The following is a 26,589-nucleotide window of genomic DNA, read 5'->3' as shown; positions in this document are numbered from 1 at the left end:
TAGCTTGTATGAAATTGTATTTTAAATTAAACTGGTCCAATAGCAGGAACATCGGGCAGGTTGTTGCTGATTCTTTGCCTTTATACTTAAAATAAAGCTGAAGTAAATGCATAATGTAGGCGTTTTGCGGACATTTAGAATAGTATAGTGTTCTGTAAGGATAAAGTCAGTATTACTTTCATTTGGTATTCAAAGGTCAAATTGACAGAAGTATGTTGCACATCATTGAAATTGACAGGATGGTATGTGGTTGATAAGTTTCAACTCACCCACATCTTGGCTCTGCAAAAAAATCCAATATTCATGAAAATGCATTCATTTTTATAAGACCTGCTGCAGCAAGGGCTCTGATGGTTTCGCCTTAGGCTGCCAATTGAAATTCCAGTTTAGATGATTCAATTCGCGCATATGTGTGTGTCAAAGTTGTGGCAATTACTGATAATCAGATGTTGGGAAGACTTCAATGGTACGGCCTTTGAACTTCTAATTGTGTTGGAACGAATGCATACATCATAAATCAATCTCTCCTCTTTGTGTATGTCGTACACTAGATAAGAAGTAGATATTGTCTTACGGTTTGCAAGATTTTAAGCGCTTGTGACTAAATGTTGCATCAGTTTGTCCCACAGTGTGATGAGAGGCGAGCTGGAGAAAGCAATCAGAACAATAGAATTCAGATGCCAAGAATCAGCGTGATGTGCTCGATTCAGCGCCCTCCTGCTCGGAGCAGGTCACAAGCAGACCTACAGTGCTGACTTTACAAATGTAGATGCCAGCTACGGTAATTGAAAACAAGCACGAAGCATACGTGAGCTAGAAATACATCAAAGGGATGCCTTTTCCATTTAAAGCAATATAACATTCATGAAAGTTTTTCTCTTTTAGACATTTATTACTATGCAGAACAATTTGAGTTTGGTAGCACATGACCAGAGAATGAGTGCTTCATGGATGGGTTGTGGTATTCCACCATGCACTGCCAGGATTCCAAAGCATGTTCCCAGGCTGACATAATGGCCTCATGTCGGCCTAGTTTGCCAGGTGGCAAAGCTTTCTAGTAATCATGTATTTTTTTTCTAGCTCGTTATGGAAAGAGGCCACTGACACTTAGCACAAACAGTGGAACCTCGCAGGTCAAATGCAATTGGGAGGTAGGTTGCTCTCTGATTTGTTGCACTTTTATTAAATACAATCAAAATATTTACATAGTATTGCAAAACAAGTTAAAACATGTTAGCTAAAGTTCTTTATTTTACGTCATAAAACAATAAAGCACTACTACATTGGGAAGGTGATTTGCATGTGCCTCACGTCTCATTTTTTACCATTTGGAATTCTCACAAAAGTGTAAAAAAAAGTGAATGAGTGTAAAAGTTCTAAAAAGCAAGATTTAACCTGAATAACAAGTGATGACATGTACAGAGTACATGGAAATTACTGCTTTGAATGTGAGCTTGTTTGTTTCACCTAACTTCTTTCTTTCTTTAGTTTATTTCGAGCATGAACACACTTACAGCATAATACATCACACAATTTCATATCATTTCACTTTACATCATGTCCGAAAAGGAGTAGGAAGAAGCAAAGCTTATTTAATCTTACCCCTTTCCCACTTCAGAGCGTTTACAAATACAGTATATACGTTCATTTACTGACTTCTTTTTGTAGCACAATGACATCCGTGAATGATTAATACAGCAGTTTTTGTAATAGATAATTAAGTCAGTCATGATAAACATACTGAGATGAAGAATATCTTATTTTCAATAAGTTTCAAAGTGTTTGTAAGCACACTTAATTTGAACAACCTCTTAAACTGGATCATATTAGTACATTGCTTAACTTCTTTACTTAATCCATTCCATAATTAAATTCCACATACTGATATGCTAAAGGTTCTAAGTGTTGTACGTGCATACAAATGTTTTAAATTACGTTTTCCTCTAAGGTTATATTTCTCTTTAGTAGAGAAGAATTGTCGTACATTCTTTGGTAGCAGGTTATAGTTTGCTTTGTACATAATTTTAGCTGTTTGCAATTTTACCAAATCATCGAACTTCAATATTTTTGACTCAATAAAAAAAAGTGTTTGTATGTTCTCTATATCCAACATAATGTATTATTCTAATTGATCTTTTGTGTAACACGGTAACGAATGAAACGCACATTTTAGTTGTATATACTGTACTTCCATACAGTATAAAAAATCTTCTTCTTCCACTCTGAAGAAGATCTGATGATGAAGCGTGGTCAGAGGCTGTAATTTAGCCATGAGCAATTAAAAACAGAATGGGAGAATTTTAGGCATGTGCAATCATTTCTTAATAAAAATGACTACTTCATTCAGAAATGTTTTATACTGTAACTGTGCTGCTTATTAGGCTGTTACAAAATAACAACTGTATGAAACTTTTGTCTATTTTAAAGCAAGGACAGGAAAAATGCTGATACAACCTTTTTTTTTATGCAGACGAAGGACAAAATAGCGCTAATATAAAATAAAACGCCCCCAAATCTATCAAGCTTCCTCAAAAGAAAAGAGCGTTATGTGACGCTGATGGTGTGTTTAGAAAGTTGCGCACAGGTATACAAGCATAGACGGTATATACACAGGTATATTGTATATATATAAAGCAGTGGCGGGCCGTGTGTTTCCGACCTAGGCCTTCAGTGATCTCCGACTTCAATGATTACCTCTCAAAATACCATATTGATGTCACCACAAGATCATTGCTGGAGAAATACTATACAGGAACACATTTACACCCTACTGTGCATTGAAACACATCAACAGTATACAAAACGGGTTATTTTCTGGCGCATTTAAAAATCAATTAAAACCTATCAGCAATTTCTCTGCTTGGCTTTTGCAACTTCCGGTCAATAAAGTTTGATTCAAAGTGTACACACTTCTCAAATATATATTAGCTGCCCTGACCACATGAGGGCGACAATTATACATGTAACAATGTTAATTAAATGACAAGCATGACACACTTTAACAAGGAGAGTTTACAACTTCTGGTTGTAACAGAACAGCTACTGTCAACAACTTGGGATGTGATTGGCTATCGCAACTGTCTCTCAACTCTGTGTGTTCTCAAATTCATCCGCTAACGATCCCGGTAAGTATCCAATCACAGGACACGTAAATGTCACGTTCAACGTGAGGCCATCTAGAAGGCCTTACTGACAACAACGTGTGATCTGATTGGCTATTGCAACTGTCTATTACTGTATGTCCCCGTTCACTTACAGTGCACATTGTTGATTTTGAAGGCGTCTGGCAGATTTGGTACAGCATGGCAACATAAGCTAGCTGAATTCTAATTGGATACAAACTAAAACTAAAAACAACAGCACTGGAAGGAGCATAATATGACATGAAGAAAATATGAATAATTTTTGATATTTAGGGAAAGTAAATAAAAAACTTATTTTGTCTTTAATTATGATCATGATTTCTGGTTATGTTAGGCCAGCAGAGAAGGCCTTGCTGGTCCTGACGGCACACCACTGATATAAAGGTATAAAGACGTTTCTGTATTGAGTTTTGATCCAAAAACTTTGAATGTGCCAATCTCTTTCTAACCTAACCGGACTGACAAAGTTTAGCTGGCGGACTTTGGTTAAAACGATTGATAGTAGGTAACATTTGGACACGTGACACAATGAGTAAACAGACTACGTACAATATGCAGGGGATTTGCCATTCAATTCATATCGAGCTCGGATCCTTCCTGCCTTTATATAGATCGTTATGGCCCTAAGAGACATTACAAGTATGACGTGGAGACATTTAAATGCTCCTGCATCAGACTGCCATTAAAAGCGAGGTTTGAAAACTGAGGTGGTTATGTATGTCTTTGACAGGTTTAGTTTATACTCGCTGTGTTTTGTCTTTTGCTGTTTAACAGCAGGCTAGTCATGCATGTTTGTTTATGTACGTAAAAACACAAGCAATGATGTCACCAACTACTATCAGCAATAATAATAATAATAATAATAATGGGTTATACTTGTTTAGCACTTTCCTACCTTCAGGGTACTCAAAGCGCGTTGACACCATATCCACTAAGGCTGCAGCTAACGATTATTTTTCTATCGATTAATCTATAGATTATTTTTTTCGATTAATCGGTTAATCTATAGATTATTTTTTCGATTAATCTATAGATTACTTTTCCTTTTACCGATTATTTTTTTTATTTAAAATGAGGATGAAAAAATAAATGTAGGCCAGTTTTTTCAAAAGGCATGGCTTTTATTTACAAAAAAAAAGAAGTATGGCCACTCAGTCAACATTGACAACAACATGACTAAATATTCTGTAACAATGTAAACATTTAAAACTTTTAACATTTAACAAAATTAAAAGTAGCTTATTTGCTTTTTAATGTGCAAATATAAAAGTCAACATCCAGTGCAAATCTTAATATTCTGCAATAGTATAAGCATTTCAAAAGTAAAAGTATTGCTTATTTTGCTTTAAAATGTGCAAAAATAAAGATAAACATCCAATACAAAAAAGTGCAAAACGAAATATTCTGTAACAACAGTGTAAACATTTCAACAAAAGTGAAAGTATTGCTTATTTGCTAAAATGTGCAAAAATAAAGATAAACATCCAATACAAAAAAGTGCCAGTCTAAATATTCTGGAGCACTGTAAACATTAAGTACTGCTTTTAAAATGTGCAAAATAAACATCCAGTCCAACACAGTACACAATAACCAATTCTACTCATTCCAGTGAGTGACTAACAGTTGTAATGAAGAAAGGTTAGCATGTCTACATGCTCTGGTTCTTTTCTTGTTGACAATATTCCCAGCAGCTGAAAATAGGCGCTCAGAAGGGGTTGATGTGGCTGGAACTGAGAGCTAATTAGCCTTCACCTCAAGCCAGGACTGCGAGTGAGCTGAGCTCCAGTAGCTCCAGTTTATATTTCTAGAAGGTCAACGGGCTCATAGTGATGTTACTAGTAGTTGACTGGGAGGTGTTTATTATCATTTGGGAGAGTCCGCTGCCTGATGCTCACCTGCTAAGCACCTATCTGCTCGACGCTGAAGCGCTGACTACATGCGCTCTGAATACGCACTGCTGATTGGCTGCTAACGCTCTGAATACGCACTGCTGATTGGCTGATAATGCTTTCCGTGTACCAATCAGATGGTTGTGTGGGTGGGACAATGCTGCGTGCTGAGACAGAGGCAGAAGGAGCAAAGCAGCTTGTTAACACTTTAGCTTTAGCTTAGAAACTCGTTGGGTACACCCCCGTATTGAACCGAAAGCCCCGTACCGAAACGGTTCAATACAAAACACGTACCGTTACACCCCTAGCAGATACAAATGACACATTCATGTTTTTGTGTAATGATGACAACGTATACTCGCGCGGACGATTGACTAGTTGATGGTTTTCTTTTCAAATATTTGTTCATAGCCGTTGTGCTGCTATGATAGGCCATTTCCGCTCGACACAGCGTGCATACAACAACATTATTAGGCCGTTTATTGAAATACTCCCACACTTTTGACGACTTTTGGCGTGATTTTTTTCCCCTCGCTCGCACCGCCTGCTTTGATCGTCTGCTTTGCGCTTCGCCATGACGGTAGTGTGACGTAAATATGCGACGCGTCGACGCACAAAAACGGCGTCGACGTATTTACGTAACCGATGACGTCGACGCGTCGTTTCAGCCTTAATATCCACATTCACCCATTCATACACACATTCAAACACTAATGGCGGGCGCTGCCATGCAAGGGTGAAATGTCTTGCTCAAGGACACAACGGACGTAACTAGGATGGAATTGCGGAAGCCGGGAATCGAACCAGGAACCCTCACGTCGTGAATTTGTCGATAACATTAGCAAATGGTTGCATCGCTACTAGTTACTGTGATTTTTTGTGGGAAAATGTGAGGCGTCCCTGGGACTGAGGGGGATTGAGTTGACTGCGTCCTTTCGGATAATCATGCATCAGGAACGCATGATGCATACCCAGCAAGAGAGACTGGAACCCATTATTAATGTTTATAATGTTTCTTATGGAGACATTTGCTTCATTATACAAACTTGTCTATTTATGAACCCTGTTTAATAACTAATTATATATAGTTATACGTATTTGAATTTTTCTAAGATTTATAACGGTTAAGGAGGGATTTAAAAGATTTAGATGTGTGCCTATCAAGTTTCACTATTACAATATGTGTCAAGGCAGCAGAAAGACAACATGAGGGAGGTAATCAGACACCTCCAAATCGTATTCAGACCTCTTCCTAATGTAAATACAAATCTGATGTGAATCGAATATCTGTGTCCTAACAAAAAACACAAATACAAGTAGCGCAAACATTTATACCAAAAAATGCAAAAGCATGGACTAGGGTCACATTATAGTACAAATAAGTAGATAGAGAGTAGCTACCCGATGTTCTTCAGGTATTAATTAAATGGTACCTTTAGCAAAATTAATCCTTTGAAGCTTGCTGAACTGAACTCTTACTCTTAGGTACATTGAAGTCTAGTGAAGTGTATTACACGACGTCTCGTATGAGTAATTGAAACTCCAGGTTTTTTGCATGGACAGAATTTACAGACAAAGCCAAGGCTTTAAGGGTGTCCAGTTTGAAGCCGTAAAATATCTTGTGGTCCTGATTGCTTCATCAAGATGTGACCTTCAAAGCTTTCGTGATGAGATTCATTCACCTTCAAATCTGCGGCCCTGGTTTCCAGCTGGAAAAGGGTGGATTCTTCTCTTCGGGTTGGGAGTGAGGTCTTGCTCCAGGTGGATGAGTTAAAGCCTCTAGGAACCTTGAAATGAGTGAGTCAAGGCAGGAGCACAAGCTTGACAGGCAAGTGCCACTGTACCGCACCAATGTGGTAAAAACAGAAAGCAAAGCTCTCAATTTACCACTCGATCTACGTTCCTACTCACTTATGGTCACAAGCTTTGGGGAGTGGCCAAAAAAGCAAGTGGCCGAAATGAATTTCCTTTACAAGGTGGCTGGTCACACCCTAAGAGATAGGCTTGAAGAGCTTGGTCAGACGGGAGAAGCTCTGAGTAAAGTCACTGTTCCTTCACATTACGAAGTGCCAACAGACGCCTTATCTAGTCTGGAGGACTCCCTGGTTGAGGTCTGGCCGTGGGATAAAGCTACGACACACTGGAGGGATTATGTCTTGCAGCTGGAAACTCCTGGGTGTCCCTCCCCCAGTGGAACTGGAAAAGGTTGACGGAGACCGCAAAGTCTGGTTTACAGACTAAGACTCAACCTTACTTACGTAACTTAAATTTAGCTCAAACCCAGGCAAGTAAAATACATTGGATAGATTGATGGATGGCTTGATGCAACTTTAGAGAGGATTTTTTTCTCCAGACATTTGTGTCGATTTTTGACTTGTATGAGCTCAGGACCGTGCATCATATAATATTACCAACCTTTTATTCATACAAAACTAAATGCAAGTTCTGCCAGGTGCATACGCTTTTTCCGGCATGCAGATATAAAGTCAAAAAACACAAAAGAAAAGAAAAATAAAGCTATTGATTTTTAGTTAGGATCAATAGAGATGACTGAGCCAAAAACAAACAAAAGGGAGCAAGAGGAAGTTATTTTAATGCCTAATTAAGTGAAAAGAACTGCTGGTATATCGACTCCTGTGGATTTTTTCTTCAATATGTGCTTAGACTGTTAGGCTGGATTTACAGGTTTAAGTGCACAATTTCCATTTGAAACCTGTATCTGATTTTTGGTGTCTATTTTACGCATCCTAATTTTGTCGGCCCTTTTGGAATTGGAGAGATCAATGAACACAGTGACAAACTGATAAGAGTGGTGTCAAGGGAACAAGTTCATCATCACCACCACTTGGTTTCAGACCTGCTCAGTGGCCTTGTGGTTAGAGTGTCCGCCCTGAGATCGTTAGTTCAAACCCCGGCCGAATCATACCAAAGACAATAAAAATGGGACCCATTACCTTCCTGCTTGACACTCAGCATCAAGGGTTGGAATTGGGGGTTGAATCACCAAAAATGATTCCCGGGCGCAGCCACCGCTGCTGCTCACTACTCCTCTCACCTCCCAGAGGGTGATCAAGGGTGATGGGTCAAATGCAGAGGATAATTTCCCCACACCTAGTGTGTGTGTGACAATCATTGGTACTTTAACTCAACCAAGGAGATGCTGGGCATGGAAAAGCCCTGGTAGTAGTTACAAACCAAATACATTTCATATTTATAAAAGAGCGGTTCAATAACTCAATCTAAATTCAAAGTCCACACAAGGAGCAGACTGTGAGTAACGGAAGTGAGACTCAAAAACATCCAAAAATATAAAATAACTCCAAAACTGCAGTACCAAATTTTTAAACAAGAGCAAGATTTTCGAAATAATTTTGCTACATCAGTGTCAAACAAATTTGACATGTTACATGAATTTACAAATGCAGAATACAGGTGGAAAAAAGATGCAAGAACATATATTCCAAACCAAAGAGAAACTTGTTCCTGTCACTGAACGTAAACCACATAATAAAAGGAAGACTCAAGAAATTCTTCATTTAATAAATGCATAGAGTATCGGAAAAAGAAAAAAAAGTGAGTACAATAAACTGGACAAGCTTATGAATAAATAATGCAACAAGGCTAAATAATGTAAGTATGGATAAACTCAAAATGTGAAGAAATAGAACAAGGACACTGACAAGCTCAAATATATCAAAGGGATACAGGGCCCTCAAAGTCAGGATGCATCAAATCAAAGGAAGGCAACGTATTAATGGATAAGGAAGACATTTTGTCAAGACGGTCAGAAAATATTGGAGATTTATTCCGAGGCCCATCTCAAACTCTAAAGAAGAACATGGAAGGCCAATCTAAAACAGAAGATGAAATGAAAAATGCTATGTTCAAAATGAAACATGGAAAAGCGGTTGGACCAGATAAGATATCAATTGAAGTCATAGAAGCTCTCGAGGAAATTGGAACATCAGAACTGACAAAATTGTTCAACATCATTTACGATGGCGGGCAAATTCCATCAGATATGAAAAAAATTGATTTTCATTACTCTGCCAAAGAAACCGGGAGCCACAGACTGTGATCAACATAGGATGATAAGCCTTATGAGTCATACCACCAAAATTATTTTTAAGAGTACTGATGGCAAAAGCAAGGAACAAAATACGTCCAGATCTTTCGGCCAGGCAATTCGGATTTCTCTCGGACAAGGGCACAAGAAATTCTACATTTACAGTCGGTATGATAATGAAAAGATCAATATAAGTGCAAGCTGATTTATACCTGTGTTTTATAGACAATTCCGAAGCATTTTTGATAAAGTGAAACATGAAAACCTTTTCCAAATCTTGAGTGAGCTGGATATTAATGGGAAATACCTGTGGATTCTAAGAAACCTGTACTGGGAACAAGAAGCAGCAATCAGAATAGATGGTGAATGCAGTCTATTCAAGTCATTCAAAGGAGTGTTCGACACGGTTGTGTACTATACCCTGATCTGTTTAACATCAACAGCAAAATGATCCTACGCCAGATTAGTCATTTTTCTACTAACAATTGCTCTTGTGCCATGCTTTTTTTCTCCCTGCTGATACATTACTTTTAGCGTTGAAGCTGGGCTATCTATCCAGCCATTTCCTATCATTCTGTGGCGTGCGTCACCAGTGCATCTCCTACTGTGCTTTAATGATTTTGACCTCAAACTGTTTCAAATCATCGCCTCGTGTCTTTTAATGTACCGCTTTTGGTTGACCTCGTTTTTACAGTCAGCAGTTAAATCTCTTCCTCTCTTCTTTCCTATATGAAACAAACAACCAATCACATTCTAATTCATTGACAATTTTCTGTACGAGTGTCTCAAATTAGTCTAACATGCAGATTTTGGGGAAGTGAGAAAAAGCCAGAATGCCTTTAGAATCCTCGCACATGCATGTGGAGAACATGCAAACTCCCCATGCAAAGAGATGCCCAAACGAATAATTAAACACTTAAAGGGGAACTGCACTTTTTTTGAAATTTTGACAATCGTTCACAATCATTATGGATTTTTTTAATGCATTCTAAATATTAAATACAAATAAATAAAAGTCTGCTTACAGCTGAGCCAATGGGAGCTCCACTATTCCGCCCATAAAATCTGATACAAAAGTGCCAACAATTCTAAATTTACCTTTCGTGAATCGAATAATAACCAAGTATTAGTGATATCATTATTATAAGCGCTAACACAGGCAAACTATTTAGAGCGGCGCCATGATCACTAGCTTGTGTGCCTATGTTTACATCATCGAGTGGTCTGCTGCTTCCTCTGTTCCTTGCTCCCTGTAGGTTTATTGTAGATCGTAAATCATGCCTCTCACCTGGACAAAAGACGTCTGAGGAGGCAATCCGACAAGTTGGGACACTTTGACAGCCATATAGGACTCAGTTTCTTCGCGAGGATTATGCGACAGTTTTCATCTAAATGGGAATACATGATAATCCCAGCAGTCGGCATCCTAATAACAGCATATCTTGCACAGTAAGTGATGTTTTACTATGTTTGTTGGCTTTCATAAAGTCTGGAGTGAGCAGAAATCAGTGATGAAGAAAAAAAGAAAAGCAAACGTCATGATGCGTTTTTTTAAATGCGTATGCTTAAAATGATCAAAATACATAAATATTAAATGTTGTAATAAATGTGTCCATTACTACATTACATATATACTTACATCAGTGACGTGCAGTCAGGGGAGGCAGGTGAGGCGGGGCCTCACGTGCCATCATGGAAAAAAAAAAAATGTAAAAAGAAAGAAAAAAAAATTAAATTGTTATATGTATCCAGTGATTATACTATAAAGTTATTTTCCATTTAACTGCACCAGTTTTAGATTATTTTTATTCAAAATCGCTGAATTTTCCCATTTGCCGTTCAAATACTGAGAAGAGACTTGCAGTGAGTCACCAGCCAGTTGAGCCTCACCATGGATTGCGCAATGACTCGGCTAACTGCTGGCCTGCTGTGCAGTGAGACCGTGTTGTGTACTGTATGTGTGTAACGTATTTCTTGTGCTGAGCAATCATAAAACGGCTGTGAAGACGCACTGGGTGAGGCTCGCAGTAATCCCGCCTCATGGTGGTAGAGGGCGCTAGTGATCCCAGGGCTCATTCTTGCGACTACTCGGCTGCAGAATAAGTGACAACAAGCAGCAACAGTTAGCAGCGATCGTTTATTTTTTCCTCTCGCATGGACTTTTAACATGGAGGATTACATATCTAAAATAAAACAGTTTTCTAAACTGGAATTTCAATCGAAGCAGGAGGTAATAATTAAAGGAAGATCTCCATCGAGAGAGAGACTTTTAAAACTGAAGAAAACGGCGCATGGACTTCATTTATAAGTAAAGGTAAGACCATAATAAAATTTTTTTATTAAATGTGCTTTTTTGTGTGCTACAGTTTGTATGTGTAAAGTTAAAGTTAAGTTAAAGTACCAATGATTGTCACACACACTAGGTGTGGTGAAATGTGTCCTCTGCATTTGACCCATCACCTTGATCACCCCCTGGGAGGTGAGGGGAGCAGTGGGCAGCAGCGGCGCCGTGCCCGGGAAACATTTTTGGTGATTTATCCCCCAATTCCAACCCTTGATGCTGAGTGCCAAGCAGGCAAGAATGCTGGTATGAGCTTTTAAATATAACCCGTTAACTGCTGTCATTTAAATGGTGAATAAGATACTCTTTAGGGTTCATATGTTTGTAAATCTGACTGTGATGAAGTCAGTGCCTCACCAGCCATGAACCTCACCGCACGTCACTGACTTACATCATGTATATAAAACCCTAATGGAGGTCTTTGGATGTTTTTAGGTTCTCTATAGGCAGAATTGAACGGATCCCATAGGCTCCATTGTAAGCGGACTTTTGATCGCATTTATTAAATATTTAGAATGCATTTTTTAAAAATCCATCCGTCGTCATGTCTTTCATAATGATTGTGAACGATAGGCAACATTCCAAAAAAAGTGCAGTTCCCCTTAAATCTCTTGACTGTGAGGCTAAACATGCTAACCACTACTCGGCTTCTCTTGTCAGAATGGATGCAGAATGGCAGTACATGAATACCTTGAAATGGTGTCTTAACGATGGATGCTTTGCACAGGACGCACTTTGCACATTGAGCTTCGATATCACTAATCTAGTCAGAATGAAAATCAGACAGTAATAGTGTAATTATTATGAGTCGCAGTTTTTTTTTTTTTGACAAATTACAAATAAAAATGGATCGAGACAAATATAATTTAGGGCTGTCTTCAGTGAAGGATTTTCATAGTCAATTCTGGTTGTTTAGATCTTGCCCTAAGTTGACAATCAGTCATATCTATGGTGATGTTGTGTTTTTAAAGAGAACATTAAATTAATTGTTATGATATGTAGTTAAAGTTCAAGTTAAAGTACCAATGATTGTCACACGGCGTGGCACAGTTGGGAGAGTGGCTGTGCCAGCAACCTGAGGGTTTCTGGTTCAATCCTACTTTCTACCAACCTCGTCACGTCCGTTGTGTCCTTGAGCAAGACACTTCACCCTTGCTCCTGATGGGTCATGGTTAGGGCCTTGCATGGCTGCTCCCGCCATCAGTGTGTGTGAATGGGTGAATGTGGAAATAGTGTCAAAGCGCTTTGAGTACCTTGAAAGTAGAAAAGCGCTATACAAGTATAACCCATTTACCATTTACCATTTACACACACACTAGGTGTGGCGAAATTATTCTCTGCATTTGACCCATCACCCTTGATCACATTGTTCATTATGTGTCAGTAACGTCACATGAATAAATAGCCGCTATACGACGATTATTTCAATGATGATTAAAGATACTTTTAAAAGGAATACAGTCTTTCATTGAAGTGAACAAAACAGAGATCTCATTTGCGACTTTTTCCACCTCAGAAAAAGGCTAAACCGCTGGGATACACAAATAACCACGGTAGAAATTGGATAGTTCAGTAAGGTCCTTGGCACTGACTTTACTAAATGGAGGAAGTAAAAGTTGTAACAAAGTTTCTGTATGTGAACCAGCGAAAGAATTGTTACCTTTACCAGAGGGCAGCTACACCTACCAACATTCCTGATTATTGTCTGTAGACAAATTTATTTCAGTGAGTAAGAGATGTTGGAGGTCAAAACACGGTCAGCAGATTTTAGACACGTCACACAAGGAAGCAATGGCTGCTCTGAAGAATGCAGCCAAAACTGATAGCAGGTAAAAGTCATCTCTTACTCACTTTGTCTGCTCACAATAATCTGTTAACATATTTCAAGAAGACATGAGGAACGAAATCGATCCATTGACTAAAACCAGTCAGAAGAAACAACATAGACCCAAAAATTCATATTATTCATATTCATATTCTTTTTTTTATCTCCTGACACTAATTCACTTACATTTAAAACACACACACAAACACTGCAGTCTGAAGAGACTATTTAGCCCCAGGGGCCGAGACACCTGCAGTCAGTGATGCATTTTGGGTAAGCGAGGAGGACATCTGTGGTGTTACTGTACCTTGTGGTGACCAATCAGAGCATGGAATTAAACAAAAAGAGTACTCACGGTCACTGCAGAACGGCCCCCCGTAGGTCGTCATGGTGCAGTCACAGGAGAAGCCCTCCCACAGCTGCAGACACACTCCCTGATGGTGGCAGGAGTCCTCGGTGCAGGTGGTGCTGGGACCTGCACCGTGTTGACAAAACACAATGTGAGCCTTCTCTTGATTATGTTTACGCATCATCACCATGTTACAAAGGGTTTAGTAAGACTCACTTTCTCTCTGAAGATGGATGCAAAAATATACTTCAAATAAATGAAAAAAATCAATTGAAATAATAAAAAAAGGGGAACACTTTAGTATGGGGAACATAGTCACCATTAATTAGTTGTTTATTAACATGCAAATTAGTAACATATTGGCTGTTAATTAGTCATTATTAAGTACTTATTAATGCCTTATTCTGCATGGCCTTATTATACAACCAACCCTAACCCTCTAACCCTAACCCTAAGCCTCTAACCAAATAACTCTAAATTAAGTATTTTGTTACTTAGAATATGTTCCCCTAGTGTCCAAATAACTCTAAATTAAGTTTTTGTTACTTAGAATATGTTCCCCATACTGAAGCGTTACCAAATATAGAAATTGTAAAATATATAGAAAAAATAATCCCTAATATAAAAAAATAAAACAGACTACTTAAATGAAAAAACACATGCAGAGAAGAGAATATACATTTGGTTTCTACTTAATAATGATTAATAATACTTATACTGGTATATGCATTATCATTTACCTTTGACTGCTAAATATTGAAATAACAAAATACAATGAAGTAGACTTTTGTTAGTTTTTGTAGAAAAATATCACATCCTATTTCACCTGAGACATGAAATATTACAAAAGTCTCTACGGACTGACTGATTCAGAGCAAGAACATCGTCCTTGAACCAGATCTCACCCGTCTATCAATGCATTCGGGTGGGAAATGGGAGAATGCGCGCAATTGGAATTCACAGGTTTTTGTTTTTCACGCCTCACCTCCACAGCCGCGATCCACCTCGCCCACCTTCTGAAGGGCGTCTGCCAGCAGGTCAGGGAGTCTCCCGTTCAAGTCCACTGATGCCAGGCAGCCCTTGTAACCTTCCCGGGATGCTATCAGTCGAGGCAAGCTGACGTACATGCTCTTCCCCACACCTCCAATGTACAGCTCTCCTGTGACATAGAAAACAGGGTGTGCCCAATAGACTCTCTTATAGCAGAAGGAAGTAAACCATAGCGCCACAAGAAAACATTCATACTGTAAATAACCTACCTTTTAAATCAAGGTTGCGGGCTCCATTGGCGTGTTGCGTGACGGTGCGTACATCGATCTTTAGCGTGTGCACATTGCTGTTGTCACGGGAGATGACCACGTTGTGCCACTGGTTGTCATTGAGAGGCTTGTCGGAGTTTCCTTTCATCAGCGACGGTCCATTTCCCAAGTCAAAGACATAATGTATGAACCTGCAGGAGGGCGCAATCATTTGATTATATCCACTACTTCTCCATAGTATACGATTCTTCTACATTACAATACCAATACAAAAATCTAATTGTATTTCTGCTTGGCTTATTTTATGACTGGAACCCATTATTCATGTTTACATTGTTTCTCAGAGAGAAATTTGCTTCAATATAAAAATGTTTCTATTCACGAACCCTGTTAGAGAACCAATTAAGTTTGCAAATTGAGGTTCCATCCATCCATCCATCCATCCATTTTCTACCGCTTGTCCCTTTTTTGGGGTCGTGGGGGTGTTGGAGCCTATCTCAGCTGCATTCGGGTCATAGGCGGGGTACACCCTGGACAAGTCGCCACCTCATCACAGGGCCAACACAGATAGACAGACAACAGTGCTTGGCACTCAGCATCAAGGGTTGGAATTGGGGGTTAAATCACCAAAATGATTCCTGAGCGTGGCCACCACTGCTGCTCTCTGCTCCCCTCACCTCCCAGGGGGTGGAACAAGGGGATGGGTCAAATGCAGAGGACACATTTCACCACACATAGAGTGTGTGTGGCTATCAGTGGTACTTAAACTTAAAATTTAGTGTTGCCAATCAACCTATCCCCAGGTGCATGTCTTTGGAGGTGGGAGGAAGCCGGAGTACCCGGAGGGAACCCACGCAATAACGGGGAGAACATGCAAACTCCACACAGAAAGATCGAACCCAGGACTTTTCTTAATGTGAGGCACGTGCACTAACCCCTGTGCCACCGTGCTGCCCTAAATCGAGGTTCCACTGTAATTTTATTTTTGTTAGTTGTATACATCCATCCATCCATCCATTTTGTACCGCTTGTCCAGTGTTAATGAATCAGAATCAGAATCAGAATCAGCTTTATTGTCATTACCCAGGGTAACGAGATTGAGGCCATTCCATACAGTGCGATAAAACAAGTGTACACTCTATACAGAGGGTGAAATGAATATGTACATGAATATCTACATGAAACAGGGTGGTTGGTGGAATGGGTTATTGCACCGAAGAGAAGGCAGTTATGAGGGTCAGTGGGGAAGTCTGTTCAGGGTGGTTATGGCCCTGGGGAAGAAGCTGTTTTTTAGCCTGTTCGTCCTGGTTTTAATGCACCTGTAGCGCTTCCCAGAGGGCAGCAGGTGGAACAGGTCAGAGCCAGGGTGGGTGCTGTCCTTGATGATGGCACTGGCTTTGTTGAGGCAGCGGGAGGTGTAGATGTCCATCAGAGAGGGGAGAGGGCGGACGATGATCTTTTGAGCCGTCTTGACCACTCTTTGCAGCCTCTCCCTGTCTGCTGCAGTGCAGCTGCCGTACCATACTGTAATACAGTAGGTCAGCAGGCTCTCGATGGACGAGCGGTAGAAGGTCAGCAGCAGGTCAGGCTTCAGGTTGTACTTCCCTAGGACTCTCAGGAAGTGTAGCCGCTGCTGAGCCTTCTTGATGATTGCTGTGGTGTTGACTGTCCAGGAAAAGTTGTTGGAGATGTGGACTCCAAGGTACTTGAAGGAGTGGACCCCCTCAACACGCTCGCCGTTGATGTATAGGGGGGCAGGGTCGGTGCTGCTCCTCCTGAAGTCGACGATGATCTCTCTGGTCTTGCTGGTGTTGAGAGCGAGGTTGTTCTCCGAAGACCAGGCCGTCAGCTTCAGGACCTCCTCCCTGTAGGCAGCCTCGTCACCCCTGGAGATGAGCCCGACCACTGTGGTATCGTCAGCAAACTTGACGATAAGGTTGTCACTGTGGGCTGGACTGCAGTCATGGGTGTAGAGGCAGTAGAGGAGGGGGCTCAGCACACAGCCCTGTGGGGAGCCGATGCTCAGCGTGCGGGTGGATGAGAGGTGGGGGCCAAGTCTCACATTCTGGGGTCGGTCCGTTAGGAAGTCCCTTATCCAGGCGTTTGTGAGAGGGGGGAGGCCAAGAGTGTCCAGTTTATTGCAGAGTCTGTCCGGGATTATTGTATTGAAGGCAGAACTATAATCCACAGAGAGCATCCGGACGTAGCTCTGCTGCTGCTCCAGGTGGTTCAGAGCAGAGTGGAGAGCAACAGCGATGGCGTCCTCTGTGGATCTGTTCGCCCGGTATGCGAACTGGTGGGGGTCAAAGTCTGGAGGGATATGGTCCTTGATGTGCTGGAGAACCAGTCTCTCGAAGCACTTCATGATTACCGGAGTGAGGGCCACTGGTCGGTAATCATTCAGGCTGGTGATGGGAGACTTCTTCGGATTATTGTAGATGACTTCAGGCAGGATGGGATGACTGCCTGAGCCAGGGAGAGGTTGAAGATCCTGGTGAGGGGGGGAGCGAGCTGGTGGGCGCACGCCCAGAGCACCTTTCCAGGTACTCCGTCTGGTCCGGCAGCCTTCCTGGGGTTCACAGCCAGGAGCACTCGTCTGACACTGTGCTCCTGTACAGTGAGTGGAGTGGTGCCGGAGCCCGGTGGGGGCGGGGGCAGGGCTGGAGCAGATGAGTGTCGCTGGGGGGTATCGAAACGGGCAAAGAAACAGTTAAGCTCCTCTGCCAGTGTCGCACTCTGATCCGCAGTTGACACATTGCAGCCTCTGTAGTTCATGATGTCATGAATGCCCCGCCACACCTCCCGTGAGTTATTGCTGGACAGATGGGACTCTATGCACCTCCTGTGGTCCGCCTTTGCTTTTTTAATCCCTCTCTTCAGGTCGGCTCTAGCAGCACTGTACAGTGCCCCGTCCCCTGACCTGAAGGCTGCGTCGCGGGCCCTGAGGAGTGTGCGGACCTGGCTGGTCATCCAGGGTTTCTTGTTGGGGTAAACCCGGATGTTTTTTTCCACAGTCACATTCCCGATGCAGAACTGTATGTAGTCCAGCACTGTTCCTGTGGCTGTCTCCAGCTCCTGTTGTTGGAAGAGGTCCCAATTCGTGTGTTGGAAGCAGTCCTGAAGTTTGGGGAGTGCATCGTCAGGCCAGGTCATAACAGTCTTTGTGATGGGCCTGGCCTGGCGTCTGATGGGGGAGTAGGTAGGAGAGAGCAGGAGGGAAAGATGGTCTGACTGTCCAAGCTGGGGGAGGGGTGTAGCTCTGTATGCGTGCTTCACGTTGGTATACACGTGGTCAAGGGTGTTCTTGCCCCTTGTAGAACACTTCACGTGCTGGTAGAACTTAGGGAGTACAGTCTTTAGATTGGCCTTATTAAAATCCCCTGCTATGATATAAACACCATCGGGGTGGGCCCGCTGCTGTTTGTTGACGGTGTTCAGCAGAAGAGAGAGCGCTGTGTTTACTTTGGCGTCCGGTGGAATATACACAGCCGTGATGATAACAACAGACAGCTCTCTCGGGAGAAAAAAAGGCAGACATCTAACAGACATGTACTCCACGTCCGGGCAACAGTGCTGTTCAATGATTGTCCCGTTGTTGCACCAGTTCTCATGCACGTAAATACAGAGCCCCCCTCCTCTGCTCTTACCGGAGTCCTTAGTTCTGTCCCGGCGGAGCAGAGTGCGGCCGGCTAGCTGCATGCTAGCATCGGGTATTTCCGGTTGAAGCCAGGTTTCGGTGATAATCATAGCACAACAGTCCCGAACATAGCGGTTTCCAGCGAGTTGTAACTCCAGGTCGTCCATCTTCTGTACGAGGGATCTGGCATTGGAGAGGAACAGGCTCGGTAGAGGTGGCTTGTGGGGTTGTTTCCTAAGCCTGAGCAAGACGCCGGACCTGCGGCCACGCTTCTGCTTCCTCTCCCTCCTCCGTCTGCGCCGTCTCCCAGACCCGACAACAAACCACGGAGAGCCCGGTGCTCTTGCTATGTCGTCTGGGATGTTGTGCTCATGGTGAAAGTCGCTCGAAACAGATATCTGGTGCGAGTTCCCGATATCCAAGAGTGACTGGCGGGTGTACCGGGTGTTTGCAGTACAGGTGGTGCACAAAAGGAAAAAAACAAGAAGAAAAGGAGGAAGAAAGAGCACTGAAAAGGAGAGCCGTAAGCCGCTGCGTCTGTGCGCGCCGCCATCTTAGGGAAAAAATAAAAAATAAAAAAAATAAATTACTTAAAAGTAATTAATTAGTTACTCGTTACTTTCCCCAAAAAGTAACTTAATTACTAACGAAATTATTCTTTAATAGATGTAACTAATTACTTGGGAACATAATCAATGCATTTTTTTTTCTTTTACTTTCTTATATCTGGTGTATGCAGTTAAGAGACGGGGACGGCGTGGCGAAGTTGGTAGAGTGGCTGTGCCAGCAATCGGAGGGTTGCTGGCTACTGGGGTTCAATCCCCACCTTCTACCATCCTAGTCACGTCCATTGTGTCCTTGGGCAAGACACTTCACCCTTGCTCCTGATGGGTGCTGGTTAGCGCCTTGCATGGCAGCTCCCTCCATCAGTGTGTGAATGTGTGTGTGAATGGGTGAATGTGAAAATACTGTCAAAGCGCTTTGAGTACCTTGAAGGTAGAAAAGCGCTATACAAGTATAACCCATTTATCATTTATTTATTTCATGAGAGAAAACTGCATGAGTATGTACTTTTAAAAGGCGGTGGCTGTTGCCTAGCAAAGCGTGGCGTCAGCGAGGGCACGCTCATTAGTTGTTTTAGCTAAGCATTGGTAGTCTGCGGACTGGAAGGAGATCGTTGACGGAAGCGCTGGTGGAATGTTTTCACGGATAGTTAATAAAGCGATTGAACATGTGTCAATGGCTGTGTCTCTCCTCGTCCACAAACGGGGTATTGTAGGAGTATCATTGTTGATGATTGTCACTTTATTGAAGGTTCATTATTAGTAGTAGCAATGTGTGCGAAGGCAGCCGCTAGCACTAGTAAAGAACTACTTCCTGAGGTGAATTTGCTCGTCCATATTAAAAATAGCGCACCACATTACATCAAACCTATCGGTAACGGCTTTGTAACGTACATTCTCAAACACCTGTACACTCGGTAAGGAACGATGACTGATTTATTGAATTGATAGGAGTTGTTCCTTTAATCCAATAGTGTTTCTCACCTTCTGTCTTAAACTGAATGCACTAGTATCTTTTTTGTACCAATAAGGGGTTGTTTTGGAGTCGTGCTCAATAAAAAAAAGTGGAGTAGAGTCCCCAACGCTTAGTATTCTTTGTTTGGGCACTCAATTCCGCTGAATAGTTTGTTACGTGCAATGTTTGGCCATAAGATAACAGAGATGTCAGACACTGAATCACATGAAAAGTCGGGCTGCCAGACATCGAAGTACACATGATCGTAGCTCACCCTTTGACCAGCTCCACCACAATGAAGTCACTTCCATCTCCGGAGTTGTACAGTATGAGGCCATCAGGACTGGTGGTCTTGAACTGAAAGAAAAGGTGCATGGAGGCATAGGCCTGCAAAGTGGAGAAGGCCAGATAGCTAGCCTGAGTCACGAACGTCACGGGATTGGCTACGATGTGCCTCATGCCGAATCGCGCGTTCAGCTCGCAGTAGGAGATGTCTCCGTTCTTGCACTGGTCCAGGTAGAGCATCCCGTTGAAGGAGAGGGCCTGCAGGTGACCGATAAAGTTGGAGGGGATGACCGAGGTGAAGCGGCGCTCTGTCATGATCCCCGTCTCGATGTTGTTGAATTCCAAGCGGGTGTGAGCGCCACTCATAAAGCCTGGGGAGCAGCATTAGAAGATAATGTCGTTTAAAAGTCCGACAAACTGCACGGAAACCTTTGTGTGACCGCATTTACCTTCTGCTGTGACATTGTCCACAGAGAGCTGCAAATGCTTCCCCCGCCGCACCACCTTCACAGAGTGCCACTCATTGTCATTCAGCTTGTCGCCCAGCAGGAGTACCTCGGGTCCTTTGCCTAAGAGGTGGAGAGCGTCAAGTGACAATCACAGAAAACGAGCGTGGCATCCTCTCTCATCAGACGACACTCTTAAAGTGAACAACTGAACAATGTGCACTCATTCACATATGCTCACACAACCACCGGCCTGCAAGCTACAATTTCTACTCTACTTCAGTTCAAAGCCATAGAAGGAAACATTTGTTTTACCTATGCCAAACACAAAGGTGAGATATATTGTTTTGATTGCAGTTTGCTATTTAGCACAATTACGTATAAACACTTTTTCATCAAACTTCTTGGAAGAAAAATTCATTACATTATGATACAGTTGAAAATACGCTACAGTATATTGTTCTTGAGTCCAATGCATGTTCTCAATGCTAACTAACAAAGGCATTGTCAAATACACACAGCTATGTTTAATGTAATTAATTCCCGCTGAACCAGGTGGAAGTAGCCTGCTACCTAACAAACAGCTGGATGAACAAATATCTTCTCTTTTGTTACAGGAATATACAGTCGTGGTCAAAAGTTTACATAGACTTGTAAACTTTTTTGGTTTCTACAACTCTTGTTTTTTTGTGATAGAGTGATTGGAGCACATACTTGTTTGTCACAAAAAACATTCATGAAGTTTGGTTCTTTTATTAATTTATTATGGGTCTACTGAAATTGTGACCAAATCTGCTGGGTCAAAAGTATACATACAGCAATGTTAATATTTGGTTACATGTGAATTGGCAAGTTTCACTGCAATAAGGCGCTTTTGGTAGCCATCCACAAGCTTCTGGCAAGCTTTTGGTGGAATTTTTGACCACTCCTCTTGACAAAATTGGTGCAGTTCAGCTAAATTTGTTGGTTTTCTGACATGGACTTGTTTCTTCAACATTGTCTACATGTTCTCAATGGGGTTTAAGTCAGGACTTTGGGAAGGCCATTCTAAAACCTTAATTCTACATTGATTTAGCCATTCCTTTACCACTTTTAACGTGTGTTTGGGGTCTTTGTCCTGTTGGAACACCCAACTGCGCCCAAGACCCAACCTCAGGGCTGATGACTTTAGGTTGTCCTGAAAGATTTGGAGGTAGTCCTCCTTTTTCATTGTCCCATTTACTCTCTGTAAATCACCAGTTCCATTGGCAGCAAAACAGGCCCAGAGCATAATACTACCACCACCATGCTTGACAGTAGGCTTGGTGTTCCTGGGATTAAAGGCCTCACCTTTCCTCCCCCAAACATATTGCTGGGTATTGTGGCCAAACAGCTCAATTTTTGTTTCATCTGACCACAGAACTTTCCTCCAGAAGGTCTTATCTTTGTCCATGTGATCAGCAGCAAACTTTAGACGAGCCTTAAGGTGTCGCTTCTGGAGCAAGCGCTTCCTTCTTGCATGGTAGCCTCTCAGTCTATGTCTACATTAAGCCGGATAACCCCTTAAACTAATAATTACTTAGCCTAAGCCTCGTTTCAGCCACACTAAACTATCGATTAAGGTCCCCCTCCTTGGATAATTTTTTACACGGGTAAGTACGCCGTGTATTTCTTGAATCTGCGGCTCTTAGCTTTGTATGCACTCATTGATCATTTACAAACTGAGTTCCGAGAGAAAGTGATGCCAGAAAGGACGCGCCCCACACAGGAAGTGACGTCAGAAAGAATGCGCTACAGCCAGTTTCATAATAAAGCGGTTTCATAACTCGGAACTAACCACTGGAAATATGAAGGTGTGTCATTCAGACATGCCCGTGTTTCTCCTTGTGGAAATCACACATGAATACCTTAAGAGAAAGCGATTGCAGCTATTTCGGATACAACACTTCTCAGACAACAAGAGAACTTTCGAATGTCCAGGTCAGCTGTGATTCCACTTACCGAAAAACTTTGTCCAGATGTCGAAGGGGAGACAACGAGAATGCGAGCTGATGTGATAAAAAAGGTAGCGTGTGCTTTGTATTACCTGGCCGTCGAGGGAAGACTATGGAAAACGGCGAATGCTTTTGGACTGGCAAAGCAGACTATCAGTTATTGTCCGCCATGTTGTCGCGGACTCAACGTCTAGGTGCAGAATATATAAAGTCACCAAAACGAATGCACATGGAAGGTGAACTGAAGTGAATTATATTCATATAGCGCTTTTCTCTAGTGACTCAAAGCGCTTTACATAGTGAAACCCAATATCTAAGTTACATTTAAACCAGTGTGGGTAGCACTGGGAGCAGGTGGGTATAGTGTCTTGCCCAAAGACACAACGGCAGTGACTAGGATGGCGGAAGCGGGGATCGAACCTGGAACCCTCAAGTTGCTGGCACAGCCGCTCTACCAACCGAGCAAATATCAAATTGTGTACGTTCACGTGTTTATTAAAGATTTGATTAATTTATGATTGCTCAGGTGTGATTAACTAAAATAGGGCCCCAAAGGAGGGGGGAGAGGGTCTTAAACGGTGGAATTGTTGTGTGTGGACACGGATAAGTTTAGGCGGGATTTAGCCTGGATAACCTTATGATAAAACATGGTAAACAGGGCCTCAGTCCAACAGTCAAACACGCTTGACTGTTGACACTGACACCTGTGTTCCAGCAGCTTCCAATTCATTGCAGACCTGCTTTTTGGTGGTTCTCGGTTGACTCTTGATCATCCTGACCAATGTTCCCTCTAATTTGTCCTGTGTGTGAGCAAACGCAAAAACTCCCCGAGTATTCAGTGGAGGCCATGTGAGCAACATCAGGCACGTGCACACTGTGGCCACACCAGCGTCACACCTGTCCCAAACCTGACATCATAACAATTTAAATGTTTTATTAAAATAATTTTCTGATATAAGAGATTTTTCCCTCTTACAATGACAATAACAAAAAAACATGTTTTTCATGACCTATGTGCCAGTATTGTATGTCTGGCTGCGGGTCCTGCCTGTAAAAGAAATGTTACCCCTTTCAGAGATTACATTTAGTTCTTGTAACTTTCTGTCTGTAAAATACATCTTTTTATTAGCATTTATGAAATCTAGTGACAATATTTCATGAATATTATCCTTAGATTAACATTCTTAATAAATGGCAGTAAAATAAGCACACATCTGATTGAGGAGTCAGAGTGTTACAACCTGGCATTTACACATTGTGTGGCGTTGGGGTTGTCCGACTTTTTTTGTGGCCATAAACGCAGCACTGGCTGAGTGCCATGAGTGCGTGTGTTGGTGCAGGTGAGACAGAGCGAGCGGCTTCTGTTGATATGACGGATGACAAAGTTGGTTTAAGCCTGGTTTGTATGGCAGAAAATTACCAGTTTTTATAGATAAAAGTTTTTTTTACTCATGTTTTTGGTGTGGTTACAAACAGTTTTGCTCAATAAAGTGATTGATGGAATTCCTGTCCGTAAAGTGTCTCGACAGACGATAATTGAACTGTGTTGACAAAGATTGTTTTATTCATTGGGGCCACTCTTGTTGTCACCTGTCACTCACAGAGTTGCATTACAAAATCATATAGAATACATTGTAATGTGTTTATTTTGTTTAATGTTCAGATGGGATTTTTGATTTCCTGCGCGGCATTAATTTGCAGTGCGCTGAGGATGCGTGAGCAGTGCGCAATTGCGCAGGCGCGCACCTTAGAGGGAACGTTGATCCTGACCAATTTTCTCTAAGCAGCAGGTGATAGCTTGTGTTTTCTTCTTGATCGTGGCAGTGACAAAACTGTGCCATGCACTTTATACTTACGAACAATTGTCTGCGCAGTTGCTCTTGGGACCTAAAGCTGCTTTGAAATGGCTCCAAGTCAAGTTCAAGTCAATGATTCGTTTTTTTCAGATCTGTGCTGAGTTCCTTTGACTTTCCCATTGTCGCGTTTGTAACCGAGTCTAATGACTGCATCACATGAGCCCTATTTAAATTGGCTCAGAGAAGTCAACAGGTGTCGTCAATCATAATCACTCATATGAAGTTAAGAAGCCATGCCATGAAGCTAATTTCATTTGATTGTAACTTTTCTATATCACCAAAATTGATAATGTATGTTGCTGTATGTATACTTTTGACCCAGCAGATTTGGTCACATTTTCAGTAGACCCATAATAATTTCATAAAAGAGCCAAACTTCATGAATGTTTTTTGTGACAAACAAGTGTGTGCTCCAATCACTCTATCACAAAAAATAAGAGTTGTACAAATTATAGGAAACTCAAGACAGTCATGACATATGTTATTTACAAGTGTATGTAAACTTTTGACCAGGACTGTATGTTTGCTGTTTTTGGAACTGTCCACACCTGAATCAAAAAGTGTTTGGTCCTGCAGTAGAAAAGGGATTAATATGACCCCAGTCCTGGGTGGATCTCGCGTGAGAGGAAAGTGGCAACGTTAATCATTTTGCAGTGCAGTGTGCTGAAAATGAGGGAACGCGCCACGCTACATAGCAACTGACGCTGTGGTCAAAGTTTGAATTGCCACAAAACACATTTTAAGATATTCAACACTTTACTGCTGTTTGGCGGCTGAAGTGGATAGTGCACACCCCCCAGTTCGTCACGTTTCATGTGTCAAGTAGACAGCAACGAATGGGGCTGTATGAATCCCCTTTCTACTGTATCATCTTAAGTCATCCTAAATCGTTCCTGCGTTGCAAGATGCAAACGTTCGAAGCTATGTCAAAACTCTTTCACAATGAGCCGGTAAGTTACTTATTTATTAACATAAAGGAAATAGTTTTATTTTTTCTTAAATGGCATCTGGGCCAAAATGGATTGATGGATAAAGATCAGCACTCCAAGATGTGTTAAAGCTCTTTCTAGTATGGGTGTCACTATGGAATCAATCCCCCCATCCTAAAAAATGGTATGGTCTAATCATTAAATCATCCTTTTTTAACCGGAAGGTGACCTGCTAACTGTTAACGCCTCGGTGAAAGTCTGAGCTTTACCTTGAGAGAACATGCAAAGGCTCGGGTTTAGCCCCATATATTCTCGTCTGTGTTCTATGGCTTACTCGCCGCTTTCAAAATAGGTCACGGCACAGAAGCCCGCTACTGCAGCACCGTCATCCTGAATCAGTGGCGGCGCAACAGGCCGACACGCCGGTTCAAAGGAGTTCTGACATCGCTTGGGAAACTAATTGGCCATGCCTAAGCTTGACTGGGCCTTGGGGGGTTTGTCTGTCTAATTGAGCTCTGGGTGCACAATTACAGGGGACGCGCAGAGGACAATAAATGGCCAAACATCAACCGGTTTCCGTGCACTTTTGCCGTTTTATCCCTGGGGAGATGCAACATGGGGGAGCTTTTGACCATTGCTGCACATACGTAGCAGTATCGATCAGGTCGGAGCCTGCTCCCTCTACATATGATGGATTATCTACAACAGTATGTATGTTTGAAAGCAACCACGTGCAACACAAATATTGAAATATTGACTGTAAATCTCCTTCATGAACACATTATGATTGGATATTATGGGGGAAGCGATGATGGAGTGCAGGTGCCACGTATTCATTTATGTTTGCTTCTCAGTGGGGAGGTGACCGATGAGGGAATTTATAGTACAGTATTTGTTTTGTTAAAGGACGATAAATAGACCTTAGGGTATTATTAGCACGCCTTTGAACGTAAGTTGCTTTGTTGCGCATGAGAGCAGTAAAAAAAAGAGAGATTTTGTCCGTTTTGATCTCCACTTATAGCTGGAAAGATAGCGTGTAGCTTTGTAGGTCATCTTTAAGAGGGCGCTTGGAT

General features: G+C 41.9%; 1 pseudogene; it reads right to left on the bottom strand.

Annotated features, from left to right (window-relative positions):
• The window catches only part of LOC133650892 (neurexin-2-like), a 489,617-nt pseudogene that overhangs the window by 217,927 nt on the left and 245,101 nt on the right, over positions 1 to 26,589 (bottom strand).

This window comes from Entelurus aequoreus, linkage group LG05 (assembly GCF_033978785.1).
Source record: "Entelurus aequoreus isolate RoL-2023_Sb linkage group LG05, RoL_Eaeq_v1.1, whole genome shotgun sequence".
Taxonomy (NCBI): domain Eukaryota; kingdom Metazoa; phylum Chordata; class Actinopteri; order Syngnathiformes; family Syngnathidae; genus Entelurus; species Entelurus aequoreus.
The sequence above is the reverse complement of the archived record's forward strand: the minus strand, read 5'-3'. Positions and strand labels throughout refer to the sequence as shown.